This window comes from Mobula hypostoma, chromosome 11 (genome assembly GCF_963921235.1).
Source record: "Mobula hypostoma chromosome 11, sMobHyp1.1, whole genome shotgun sequence".
Lineage (NCBI taxonomy): Eukaryota > Metazoa > Chordata > Chondrichthyes > Myliobatiformes > Myliobatidae > Mobula > Mobula hypostoma.
In genome coordinates, this window is record NC_086107.1 from 115,082,543 (window position 1) to 115,096,633 (window position 14,091).

At 48.1% G+C, this 14,091-nt stretch overlaps 1 protein-coding gene across 8 annotated transcripts in view; it reads right to left on the reverse strand.

The window, feature by feature from the left end:
• The window catches only part of LOC134354155 (integrin alpha-M-like), a 67,461-nt gene that overhangs the window by 52,881 nt on the left and 489 nt on the right, over window positions 1-14,091 (reverse strand). Inside the window, exons 1-2 of one of the 8 annotated variants that reach the window (XM_063062986.1) lie at window positions 12,979-13,926; window positions 1,305-1,554 (exon numbers count right to left, since the gene is read on the reverse strand). The exons of 1 other annotated variant lie outside the window; for it this stretch is intronic. The gene's annotated coding sequence lies outside the window, so the exon portion shown is untranslated. Of the gene's footprint in view, window positions 1-1,304; window positions 1,555-11,901; window positions 12,234-12,287; window positions 12,756-12,961; window positions 13,927-14,091 lie in introns of those variants that run through there. 6 more of the 8 variants (XM_063062983.1, XM_063062984.1, XM_063062981.1 and 3 more) reach the window with 6 other exon arrangements.

Sequence of the window (14,091 nt, forward strand, 5' to 3'; positions counted from 1 at the left end):
AAAACATTCACAAGGGCGCGGCCACAAGTAAGCATCATCCATCATCCAAGGGCACACCTCCCCCCCCCACCCTACTTTTTCGCTACTACCATCGGGCAGGAGGTACAAGAGCCTTAGGTCCCACACCGCCAAGTTGAAGAGCAGTTGTTAGCCTTTAACCATCAGTTTTTGAACCAGCGTGGACAACTTCATTCACCAGTACTCTGAACTAATTCTACGAGTTACAGAATCACTTTTAAGAACTCTTTAGAACTTATGTTGACAGTATTATTTCTCGTTGCACAGATTGTGGTCTTTTTCAGGTTTGTTGTTTGTCAGGCTTTGCCTGTTTGTGTATAGTTCATAAAATTATATATTTTTTCTCTGTAAATGCCAGCAGGAGAACAAACCTCAAGGCTGTGTATATGGCAATACATGCACAATTTGAAAATGGAATGACTTTGAACTTAGAAGTTGGCAGTGAAGTTGCCTGAATGTGATGGGCATGAACTATTAGGAGAGTTTGTTTTCACTGGAACGATAGAGGCTGACGGAGGCCTGATAAAGTTTATTTTTTTAAGTATTGGAAACAGAGACAGAGTAGAAGCAGAACATGGAACAAAATAGCAGTGACGGCCTTTCCGCCCACGATGCACTGTCGACAGTTTATCCTCCTACACAATCAATCTAACGCTTCCCTCCTACACAGCCCATGACCCTCCGTTTTTCATACATCCGCCTACCTATCCAGGGAGGGGAGGGAACGTCGACTCGGACCATGAGAGGCCTGCATCGGGCATTTTTGTGCCTTACAAGGCGCAGATTTGAAGTCCGTGTGGGGCGCCACTCCTCGCACAGACACTAGAGCAATGTGTGATTAAGTGCCTTGCTCAAGGGCACAAACACGTTGCCACAGCTGAGGCTCGAACTAGCGACCTGGAGATAATTAAACGGACACCTTAGCCACGTGGCCACTACCTATCCAAGTGTCTCTCAAAAGCCTCTCAACACAAGAGACCCTTCAGATGCTTTGTAACACACACAAAGTGCTGGAGGAACTCAGCACGTTAGGCAACATATATGCGGTCCGAACCCTTTCGTCAGGCCTGGAAGGAGGCAGAGGCAGTTCGGTTTTCCATTCACATTTTGATGTCTACTTACGGCCGCCTCTAGTGCTAGGATGAAGCCAAACTCAAACTGGAGGAGCAACACATCATCGTCTGAATAGCCTCCTGTTGGCATGATTAAGGATTGTTCTAACTTCTGAAACTTTCAACGCCCACCCTTTCTCTTTGTTTCCCATTCTCCGTTCTGGTTAGCCTCACCCATTCTCTTCACGTTCCCATCACCTCACTCTGCTTACGCTCTCTGTCCCATTCTTCCATGGTCCAATGTCATTCTCCTGTGTAACGGGATAGCGTGGAGAGAGATTCACTCTGTGTCTTACTCAGGAATGTTTATGGGATGTCGTGGAAGTAGTTTCACTCCGTGTCTGACCTCGGAAAGAGTGATGGAACGGTGTGGAGCGAGCTCCAAAACAGTGTCTGGCCCGGAGGTTTGCATGGAGTGTCAAGACTACATAGAGGAAGTGAAGAGATAACTCAGTTTGCAGTCGAAAATAAAACATTGCGTTACAGTTTACAGTGAGTTCCCCCTTTTCCATAAATCATGTTTCACTGTCAGCATAACATTTCCCCCTCCCCCACCGATAAGAAATATACGATCTTGAAGCAGGACTAAAAGTCTGGCCTATCAACCTGCTTTGCCATTTAGTAAGGTTCTAACTCCTCTGGCCATGCTCTCAGATTCACCACCTTCCTTTTCTCCATAACCCTTAATTCCCGCTCTCTCCCCAAAGCTCCATTCTCAATACGCTTCCCTCCTTACTCCTTACGGGCCCTCCAACAGCTTCCTCTCTCCTGACCGCTCTTCCGTGGTGCTCAGCTCACCATCCTTCCCACGGATCACCACCCCTCCTGTAGTGATCCCTTCTCACTCCCATTCCAACTCCCTCCCTCCCTCCTCCCCAGCCCCCCTCACCAGTCCCTCTCCAAAGCTCTACGTAGACATCCGCTCCCTGCCCGAATCTCTCATGTTTCAACGGTCAGGTTCGCAGATTGAAATATATTCTTAACCCTCCCCAACTAATCACACCCTTATTGCAACAGGGATGGCAAGAACTGCACACGATACTCCAAGTGCGGCCGAATCAAGGTATTGTACAACGCGCCATAACGTTCCAACTCCTGGTACTTAGTGTCCTTCATCACGCTCCAGACCTGTGTGACCAGGGAATCATATCCTGGCAGCTTTGGACACTTCTCTTTCTACACAGAACAGTACGACACAATACAGGGGCTTCGGATCACAATGTGGCCCATGTGTTTTAAACTACACTAAGATCAATTTAACTCTTCCCCCCACATTGCCCTCAGTCTATTCAGGGAAATAAACACTCGAAGTTTTGGGCCAAAACCCCATCGTTAGGCCTGGAAAGGACGGAGGCAGAGGCAGTTCGGTTTCCCGATCCCATTTTGATATGTCTGCCTATGGTCGCCTCTGCTGCTACGATGAGGCCAAACTCAAATTGGAGGAGCATCACCTCATATTCTGTTTGTGTAGCCTCCTAGTAGCATTCCCATCGATAATCTCTAACTTCAGAAAATTTCAACACCCACCCTTTGTCTTTTCTCCCATTTACCGTTCTGGTTAGCCTCACGCGTTCACTTCACCTGCCCATCGGCTCCCTCTGGTTACACCCTCCACCCCATTCTCCCATGGTGCAATGTAATCTGTCGGATTCCTTCTTCTTCAGCTCTTTACCTGTTGCAGCTTCCCATATCGTTCCTCTCTCTCTCTCTCTTCTAGCCAGGCACCATCCCCTCACCTGGTCTCACCTTACACCTGCCAGTTTATAATCCTCCGTTTGCCAGCACCTTCTTATTCTGACTTCTGCCCCTTCCTTTCCAGTCCTAATGAAGATTATCAGCCAGTATCTTCTTCTGTTTATTCCTCTTAAATGTCCACTAATGCATTTAATATACAGTATTGGAAAATTACGTTCCGTTCCGGTCATCTCATTATAGGAAGGATATGAAAGGTTTAGAAAAGTTAAAGAGGAAATTTACCAGGATGCTGCCTAGATAAGGGAGCTTGCCTTATATGGGAAGGCGGAGACAGCGAGCGCTTTTCTGTTTGGAGAGAAAAAGAATGAGAGGGGAATTGACCGAGTTGCATAAGATGTAAGAGTCATAAATGGACAACACCATTCTTTCACAGAGCGACAATGGTTAATACGAGTTGGAATAATTTTAACGTGTGAAGTATCGTTGTAATATCAGCGGCAGATATTTTTACACAGGGAGTGGTGGCTATGCGGGGTGTACTGCCGGGGTGATGGTAAAGACTGATACATTGGGGTCATTAATACTTTTAGATAGGCGCATGGGCGATAGAAAACACGTGGAGAGCTATGCAGAAGAGAAGGGCTCCATTGATCGTGGAGTACGAGAAAAGGTCGGACGAATGCCCTGTATTGTGCTGTACTCTTCATGTTCTGCATCCGCCTTTATTATCGCAGACTCCAGCCGTACAACTACGTCTATGTAAAATTCCTTTGTACTTTCCCTGTAAGTGTTTGCAAAAAAGTAACTCTCAGTATAGGGCACAGTGTGCATACTTTGATCATAAGTTTACTTTGAGCTTGTAAGCTTGCGAGCACTTGCAGCTAGCTGTGCTGGAGTTTCGCTTCCCTGTTGACACCTCCGGTGACCTTGCTCATCCGCTTCAAGAAGTTTTCGCTAAGTTTGTTGTTTGTTTTTTTGTCCACAAGCCTGCTGCTGTTAAAGCTGCCGAAGGTTCCTCCCCTGCTCCATCAGGGCCCTGCCGCGTTCGGGGTGGTGAGGGGTACCGGTGGGAGATGTCAAACAAGGTGGGGAGGTGCGAGTACCTTTTATTTTCGACGCTGGTTGAACCGAATCGCGTGTTTTCTGTCTCAGTCTGCCGGAAGGGGCGGGTAGCTTGCAGCGGGACTCAGACCCCCATCGGAGTATCCGAAGGGAGCTGCCCCCTCAATTTATGGCTCAGCCTCAGTCCCAAGCGCGATGGAGGGACATACTCTGACTTGGGGAGTGAGATATCCTGGCCGGTCCTAGTATGAGATGACAGAAAATGAGGGAGCTTCACTCTATGTCTGACCCCGGTAGTGTGTGATGGGAAGGTGTGGAGGGAGCTTCATTCTGTGTCTGATCTGGAGATTTGCAATAGGACGGCATGGAGGAAGTAAAGAGCTAATTCAGTTTGAAGCCGAAAATAAAACTTTCTGATACTGTTTACAGTAAATCCTTCCTTTTCTATAACCCATGTTTCCCCATCAGCAAAACACCCTCTCCACCCGAAACCTACGAACTAGGAACAGGGAATGGCCGTTCGCCCGTCGATCCTGTTTTGCCATTTAAAAAGATTATGACTGATCTGGAGAGCTGACCAGAGTAGCTCGTAGCTCTTGAGCTCAATTTCCCGACTAATGTACACCAGCACACCATTCAGCATCTAATGCACCCTACAAACTTCACCGCCCCCCCCCAGGGTTCTTTTTCAAACTTCCCTTAGGATTGGACTCTCCAAGCATGCAGGATGTGGACTGTGCTGGCCCACCTTATCTACGCCCCTTGTGCTTTTATAAACGTCTGTCATGTCACCCGACAGCTTCCTTTGCTGTAGGGAAAACAGTCCAACCTTATGACTCAAACCCTCCAGTCTCAGTAAGATCTCCGTTAATATTTTCTTAACCCTCCCCAATTAATCACGCCCTTGTTGTAATGGGGATGGCAAGACCTGCACACGATACTCCAAGTGCGGCCGCATAAGGTATTGTGAAACGCGATATAACGTTCCAACTCCTGTACTTAGTGCCTTCTACGATGAAAACCCTTCATCACGCTCTAGACCTGTGTGACCCCTGACAGGGAATCCTATGTTGGCAGCCTTGCTACATAGATCAGTACAACACAATACCGGCCCTTCGGTTCACAATGTCGTGTCAGTCTTTCGACCTACACTAAGATCAATCTGACTCTTCCTCCCACATTGCCCTCAGTCTATTCAGGGAAATAAACACTCGAAGTTTCGGGCCAAGCCCCATCGTTAGGCCTGGAAAGGACGGAGGTAGAGGCAGTTCGGTTTCCCGATCCCATTTTGATATGTCTGCCTATGGCCGCCTCTGCTGCTACGATGAGGCCAAACTCAAATTGGAGGAGCATCACCTCATATTCTGTCTGTGTAGCCTCCTAACAGCATGCCCATCGATAATCCCTAACTTCAGAAAATTTCAACACCCACCCTTTGTCTTTTCTCCCATTTACCGTTCTGGTTAGCCTCACGCGTTCACTTCACCTGCCCATCGGCTCCCTCTGGTTACCCCCTCCACCCCATTCTCCCATGGTGCAATGTTCCGTTCTTGTCGTCTCATTAAAGGAAGGATATGAAATCTTTAGAAAAATTAAAAGGGAAATTTACCAGAGTGCTAACTAGATTAGGGAGCATGTCTTATATAGGAAGCTTGAGCGACCGAGTGTTTTTCTCTTTGGAGCGAAGGAGAATGACAGGGGAATTGACAGAGTTGGGTAAGATGGTAAGAGTCATAAATGGACAACGCCATTTTTCACTGAGCTATAATCTAATGCGAGTTGGAATAATTTTAAGGTGATTAGACGAAAGAACAGTGATAAAATCAGTGGCAGATTTTTTTTTGTTTACACAGAGAGAGGTGGGTGTTTGGGACGCACTGCCGGGGTGATGGTAAAGGCTGATACATTGGGGTCAATAATGGCACTGTTAGATCAGTACATGGATGACGGAAAAAAGAGCTATGTGGGAGAGAAGGGTTACATTGCTCGTGGAGTACGAGAAAAGTTCGGCTGAATGGAAATTGTGAGTAGAATGGCCTGTATTGTGCTATTCTCTTTATTAATACAGATTACAATCCTACAGCTATGTCTATGCAAATTTGTTTTGCATTTTCCCTGTAAATGTTTGCAAGAGTGTGTATCTTAAGGGAGCATATGGTAACAGGCAGACATTGGTAATAAATCTATTTTGAATTTGCAAGTTTGCAAGCACTTCCTGCAAGCCCCGATGGAGTTTCCCTTCCTTGCTTCCGCCCATGGCGCCCTTGCTCAACCACCTCGGGAGCATTTCGCATATTTTGTTATTTTTTTTCTCAATAAGCCTGCTGCGCTTAAAGCTGCCGAAGGCTCCTCCCTTGCGCCATCAGGATCCCGACGACGGCCCTGACCCCGGAATGCTTAATGGAATGATGTGGAGGGAGCTTCACACCGTTTCTGTCCTCGGTATGTGTGATGGGACGGTGTGAAGGGAGCTTCACTTTGTGTCTGAGCTTGGGATGTGTGATGGGACGGTGCGGAGGGAGATTCACTCAGTGTCTGATCCCGGGAGTGTGTGATGGGACGGTGTAGAGGGAGCTTCACTCCGTTTCTGACCCGGACGTTTGCAACAGGACTGCATAGAGGAAGTAAAGTACTAATTCATCTTGAAGCTAAAAATAAAAACTTTGCACTACCGTTTACAATGAGTCCTCCCTTTCCCGTTGCTCATGTTTCCCCCATCAGCATAACACGAATTAGAAGCAGAAGTGGCCATCCGGCCTATCGATCTGCTTTGCAATTTTATAGGATTATGACTAATCTGGCCCGAGACTCAGCTCCACTTGCTTTCCTTTCCTCCATAACCCTTAACTCCCCCGAACCCTCCCCAAGGACCTATTCTCAATATCCTTCTCGAGGCCCTTCCCTTACTCTCCCTCTGCATTGTTCTCCTTACTAACCCTCCCACAATGTTCCCTCTCCTGACTGGTCCTCCTGTGCTGCTCACCTCATCGCCCTTCCCACGTCGTGATAGAGTTAACTTACTCTAAGATCAGTCTAAATCTGCCTCCCCCACACTCAAAGCCCTCTATTTCTCTTTCATCCATGTAGCTATGTAAAGGGCTCCTAAGTGACAAGGCCATTGAACTCTCCTGCAGTCACCTTAAACAGATGTCCTCTGCTATTGGCTTTTACCGCCGCAGAAAAGGTGCTGGCTGTCCACTCGATCTATTCCTCTCTCAGTTTTTATCAAGTCACCCCTCATGCTCCTGCGCTCTAAAGACAAATGCTATAGCTCGTTCAACCTTTCCTCATAAGATATGCTGTCTAATCCAAGCCGCATTCTGGTAAATCTCCTCCGCATGCTCTCTAAAGCTTCCACATCCTTCCTATAATGAGGCGAGCAGAAATTAACTCAGCTCCGCCATAGCGGTCCCACTAACACAAGAAAATCTGCTGATGTTGGAAATCCAAGGCAACACAAACAAAATGCTGGAGGAACCCAGCAGGCCAGGCAGCATCTATGGAAAAGAGTAAACAATCGACGTTTCGGGCCGAGACCTTTAGACTTGTTGCGAAATGAGGACGGTTGGATAATGGTATAGCAACCCCATCTCATAAAAACACAGAGGTACAGGAACGCTAACAGAAGCTCCAAAGACCTCATCCTTGGGAGAAGAAGGGTCTTCACCTCAAAGATGTGTGAAGTCTTGTACTGAAAGCGAAGCTCCAGAGCTAATCAACCTTCTGTTGGCCGAGGACAGAGGAGTCTGGCGAGCTGCTGTCTGCGGCCTATGCCCCAGTAGGTGATGGATTGAAGAAAAAGAAGAAGAAGATGAAGAGGAAGAAGAAGGAGGAGGAGGAGGAGGAGGAGGAGGAGAGGAAGAAGGAGAAGGAGAAGAAGAAGAAGAAGAAGAAGAAGAAGGAGGAGGAGGAGGAGGAGGAGGAGGAGGAGGAGGAGGAGGAGAAGGAGAAGGAGAAGGAGGAGGAGGAGAAGAAGAAGTGAACACAATAGAGCTGCATATTACCCCACGGCTCTTCAAATCCGATTCGACTAATGACGAATAACACGTGACACCTTCTTATCTTGCGCAGCAACTTTGAGGAATATGTGGACGTGGACCCCACGATCCCTCTGTTCCTCCACATTGCTAAGGATCCTGGCATTATCCTTGCATTCTGTCTTCAAATTCTACCTTCCAAAATGAAGCACTTCACGTTTTTCCGGACTGAAATTCATCTGCCACTTCTCAGTCCAGCTCTGCATCCTGTCAATGTCCCGTTATAACCTACGATAACCTTCTACATTCTCCACACCTCCGTCAACATTTGTCTCATCCTCAGACTTTCTAATCTTCCCTTCTTCTTCCTCATCGAAGTTATTTATTAAGATCCCAAAGAACAGGGTTCGCAGAACAGATCTCTAATGGAACACCACTGTTCACAGACCTCCGCGCAGAATACACTCCATCTACTACCACTCACTGCCTTCGACAAACTAATTCCGATTCCACGAGGCCACGTTTCCATGGATCTCATTCCTGGATGAGCCTTCCATGGAGAACCTTATCATACAACTTACAAAACTCGATGTATCATTGCTGTAATAGGGAAATCAGACTGAACATAATATTCCAAGAATGATCTAACTGGTGTGTTATAGAGCTGCAAAATCACCTGGCGACACTTTAACTCATTCCCTTAAAACATGAAGGCTAACACACCATACGCCTTCTTGGCACCTTAACTTTGAGCGATATATAGACGTGGACCCCAAGATGCCTCTGTTCCACAACATTGTTAAGAATCCTGGCATTAACTCTGTACTCCGCCTTTAAGTTTGACCTTCCAAGGTGTATCACATACTTTCCCAGACTGAACACCACCTGCCACTTCTCAGCCCAGCTCTGCACCCTGTCAGTGTCCCGTTGTAACCTACTGCAACCTTCTACACAATTCACAACGCGGGAATTCCAAGCATCTTCCGTCCTCTGCATGGTGGAAGTCCACCCACCCCTCCGCCCACTGCCACTATCTCCGACACAGTTTCTGGAATCGCAGGTTGAGGGGAAGTATCTCCATCCTCTCCCAGTACAGCACTCTGTGACCTCTATCTACCCTTCAGTTATCTACACTTGTGCTCACACATTAACGATGATTCAGAGTACAGAAATTAGATAGGCAGCCTAGTGGCATGGTGCCATGACAGCTACATTTCTCTCAATATCAGAAAAAAGCAGCTCGGTTATTGGCTCCAGAAGGGTTGGGCTGTGACTACGCTCCTGAGCACATAACCGGGCTGAGGTTGAGTGGGGCGGGGGAGGTTGAAAGATGAACGTTTCTAGGAATAAGTCACCAGCATAATCACCATTCACACCAGAGGTTCCCCTCCCATAAGGCTCAAGATACAGAAGTCTGAAAGCACATACCGCCAGATTCTGGGAAAGTTTCTACCCCGCCGTTTTAAGGCTACTTAACGCTCCCCTAGAATGATACGTCGGGCTACCTCTACATGGCCCATCTTACTGTCTGTCTGCACTGCAATTTCTCTGTAATTGTAACAGTTCCCTCTGCTTTCTGATGTTTCATCTCGATAAAAGAATGGTCTATCTCAATGCACAGGGTAATGATTTCATTTGTATTAACAGTATGCAAGGCAAGCTTTTCGCTGTGCCTCGGTACATAGAACAAGGAGCAGTAGCTCATAGTACGGGCTCTTCGGCCCATGATGTGCCCACCTTTTAACCTACTCTTAGATCAATCTCCTCCAAGAGGACCACAGCCTAGGATTTGGAGGTGTGCCTCAATAACCTGGAGAGCTACGTTGGCTGTGATTATGGCCTTGTGCTTGGTCTCTTGGTGGGGTCACCCGTGCCAAACAGGTCAAAGGTTGGAGGTCTCAGTCATGAGCGCTCCACCTGTTCTCCAGGTTCGGGGGTTCCGCTCAGGGCTAACAACCCTGACTGGTCAAAATTTGTTACGGAAATAGTAATGAAGAATCCTTCTATTGTTGTCTGCGTCAGAAATAGGGGACCTTCGTTGCTGCTCTAAACGCCAACGGCGTAATGGGTAGCAATATCTCAATCTAGCACTTCCCTCCCACATTGTCCACCCATTCTTTTCATCTGTAAGGCTCTCTACGTGAATTGTTTCTCATTTATCTATCTCTACCACTCCTTCTCTTGGAAATGTGTTCCCTGCACCAGCATTTTTTACCTAAGAGAAATCCTACCACCGACATTTTCCCCAGCCCAGCCCACCCCAGATACTTGCATTGTCCCTGTTTATGGACAATTCCGCCTTAGGAAAAATGTCTCTGGATGTCCACTCTATTTATGCTTCCTATCATCTTGTACACCTCTGTCAACTAACCCCTCGTTCTCCTTCGCTCCAAAGAGAATAGTCCTCGCTCTCTGAACCTTTCCTTATGAAACATGCTCTTTAATCCAGGCAGCATCTTGGCAAATCTCCTCTGTATACGCGACAACAATGAAGTTCGAGTTCCTTGTACATTGCTTCCCTCAGAACGCACTAGGGACACTCAGTAACAAAGCTGTGAAACTTTCGAGCATCTCCGGGATCTCCACAACAAACGCACCGCGGTAACAAGCTAAAGACAGCGTTGACACGTACAGTTTGAAACTGGGGACTCTATCGGCAGGGCTGAGGCAGAGGGTTTAATGAGACGTGGGCAACACCGGAGTAATCTAACTGGTGGGCGGAAGATAGCCAGGGAGCGATGGGTGAGGATCTCGGCATGTGTGGGGCAGTCGTTGGTGGCCTGACCTCCAACTTACAGGGAAGATATCGAGAAGATTGTTGAGAAGATTTACAAAGACGTGTCGGGGACTTCAGGATCTGAGTTAAAGTGGAAGGTTGAATAGGAATGAAAGGAGATCTCCATTGAGGTGTCTACAGTTATGAGTAATATATGTAGGTTAAATACTTGGCTGGTTTTTCCCACAGATGGTTGATGAGACTAGAACTAGACCTCATAGGTTTAGGGTCATAGGTGAAATATTTAAGAGGAAAGTGAGGGTATAACTCTTCACTATGCGAGTGGCGCGAGTGTGATGTTTAAGAGAAGTTTGGACAGGTACATGATTGAGAGGGTTATGAAAGGATATGGTTTGGATGCCACTAGATGGTACTAGGCAGAGATCTGTGTTGACTCTGTGTAAATGGGCAGAAAGGTCTGTTTTTGTTCAGTAGTACTCTATGATTTTAGGAACAACTGCCCGTATGAAATTGGCCTTGCCATTTGCTCTGGTCCTGGAATACGCAGCAATACGAAGTCTAAGTCAATGTCGTATATGAAGCCAGATTCATCTGTCTCTTCTGCCTGCGGTAGATCGTTCCCTGCCAATTCACGACCATACTATCCTCTTAAATATCTCTATCATACCTGCCTCCAGTACCAACCCGACAGCACATTCGGCGCACCCGCCCTTCTCTGTGAAAAACAATCCCCGTACATACTTGAACTTGCTTCCTCTCACCCATGTACATGCCGTTTGGTTTCGACGTTTCCATCCTAAGGAAAAAGATGCCATCTACTCTATCTCTGTCTCTCACAATCTTATAAACTTCTATCAGGTCTCCGCTCACCCTCCGCCGCTCCAGAGGAAACAACCCAAATTTGCCCAACCTCTCCTCACAGCGCATGTCCCTCTAACCCTGGTTAATCTCAGGGGACCTCCCTCCAAATCCCGACACTCTTCCTGTAATGGGGCAACCAGAATGGCACTCAGTAATGTTACTGCTGCCCGACCAGAGTTTTGTGTAACTGTAATGTGACTCCCAAGCTCTCATACTCTACGCCCTGACTGATAAAGAAAAGCGTTCTGCGCGCCTTTAGCACCTTGTCAAACTGTGCGAACACCTTCAGGGAGCTGCAGACATGGATTCCAAAATCTGTACGTCAAACGTGTTGAGGGTCCGGCCGTAACTGCGGCCTGTCCCTTTGCATCTCACCTCGCAAAATGCAACACCTCACACTTGCCCGAATTAAACTTTACCTGCCATTTTCCGCCCATACCTGCAACTGATCTATATCCGCTGCATCCTTCGGCAAGTTCTTCCGCTACCCACAACATCGCCAATCTTCGTATCCTATGCGAATTTATTCCAGCACCTAAATGTTCGCTTTCAATGACTCTGCAACTCCTGCTTTCCGTATTACTTATTTACTTGCTTTTTTTTTTGCAGTTGCCCAGTTTATTTTCATATGCACCTACGAAGGAGGAGACCATGAAATGCTGGAGCAGAAATACGCTATGCAGCTCGCCGAGTTTGTTCCGCCATTCAATCATGGCTGATCTATTTTTTGCCAAACCCATTCTTATGCCTTTTCTCGGTGATATTTGACGCCCTTACCAATCAAACCAACCAACCCCCGCTTTAAAAAAGTCGCTATGACTTGACCTCCACAGACGTCTGTGGCAATGGGTTCCACAGATTCTCCACTCTCTGGCTTTAAAAATTCCTTCTCATCTCTGTTCAAGTGGGACGTCCTTCCATTCTGAGACTGTGCCCTCGGGTCTCAGATCCCCTCGCCCAAATATTGGAAACATCTTCTCCACAGCCACACTGTTTAGGCCGTCACTATTTGATCGGTATCAGTGAGGTATACCTCACCCCGCCCGACTCATTTTCTGAACTCCAGCGAGTACAGGGGCCACGGCCATCAACCGCTAGAAATGTTAACCCTTTAATTTCCGGGATCATTCTGGTAAACTTTCTCGGGCCCGCCTGCAACGCCAGTGCATCCGTTCTTATTTGCGGGGCTCAAGACTGCTCACAACGCTCTGCATGCGGCCTTGCCGATGCTTTATAAAGCCTCAGCAATACATCCTTTGAAATTTTCCTTCTCTTGTAGCTGCTTAGACCAGATGAGAAATAAAGACTCAAGCTTCACGCTGTTGAACAACCCTTACCCACCCTGTCTGCTCCCTCAACACGCTCGACCCCTTGCTACCTGGACGACACGCTCTTCCGGTTCGCTGGTTTCCACGTCCCCCTACCCACAACCGCCCCCACCACGCACACAGCCAACCTCCGCCCCCTTCCGAGTCCCGACCAGGAGACATACAACCGACCTCTCACCCGCGCTCACTTTCGCTGCCGGTGCCAGGAGTACGGAGAGTAGGATCGCAATGTCGTCGGACGGTCAGGAGGCGATGAGACTGTGGTCCTCAGAAGGCTGGCGTAGTAATTGCTGGTGAGGCCAGCAAACGACGGAACATCTGCCTCAGCGGATGTCTTAGTCTCGATTTCAGTTTCCCAAGCAACATCCGGTCCCAGAGATGGGAGGGGGGATGTGAGGTGGAAGGAGTTGTTGCTGAGAAGGAGGTCTGGGTTTTCACAGCCTCGCCTTCTTTCAGCGAGTTTAGCGGCAGAGTGTCATGACTACTCCCTACACTGCTGACCACAGGCAGAACGCACAGCTAAGGAAGGGGAGGGTTAACGAGGGATGAGGAAGAGAGAGATTGACGGGGAGGGGAGATGGCGAAGGATAGAAGAGAGGGAGAAGGGGAGAGAGGAGAGCGGAGGAAAAGAGGGTGATGCAGAGACAGTGGAGGAAGAGGGAGGGAGGAGAGAGAGGGGGAGGGCAGGATGGAAAAGGGAAGGGACGAAGAACTGAAGAAAGCGAGGAAAGGAAGCCAGGGAGGGGGTGAGGTGTAAAGAGAGGGGTAAATAGAGGGAGGAAAGGAAATGGAGGGAAATGCGGAGAGTCAGAAAGAAGGGAAGAAAAGGAGAGAGACAGAAAAAGAGCACAGCCTGATACAGTTACTCAGCCCCTGAAACCTAGCCCACCCCTGAGTCAACCACAGGTAGGAGTATGTACAGAGAATGTGCCCGCTCCAGGCAGTGTGGACAAACACGACAAAGACGGACAAAAAGGTCTATCATCCTTCCACTGGCGCTCCCTCGTCACCACCGCCTCTCACTTCATCCTTCCTACCTTCCTAGGGCACTCCCTCCTCGCTACCCACCCTCCTTGCCGCCTCTCCCCATCTTTACCTCTTTATTTATCTCTTCTGCTCTCTCCATTTCCAACTCTCTCCGCAAAACTTTCTTCTCCCTCTTCCCCAAAGTCCTCTCTCCATATCCACACGATTTTCTCTCTCATTCCCCCTCCTCTGCCCCTCTCTCCATCCACTTCCTATCTCCCTCCCCTCCCCATCTCTATCTCTCCCCCACGTCTTCCCCCTCTCCAGCTCCCCGT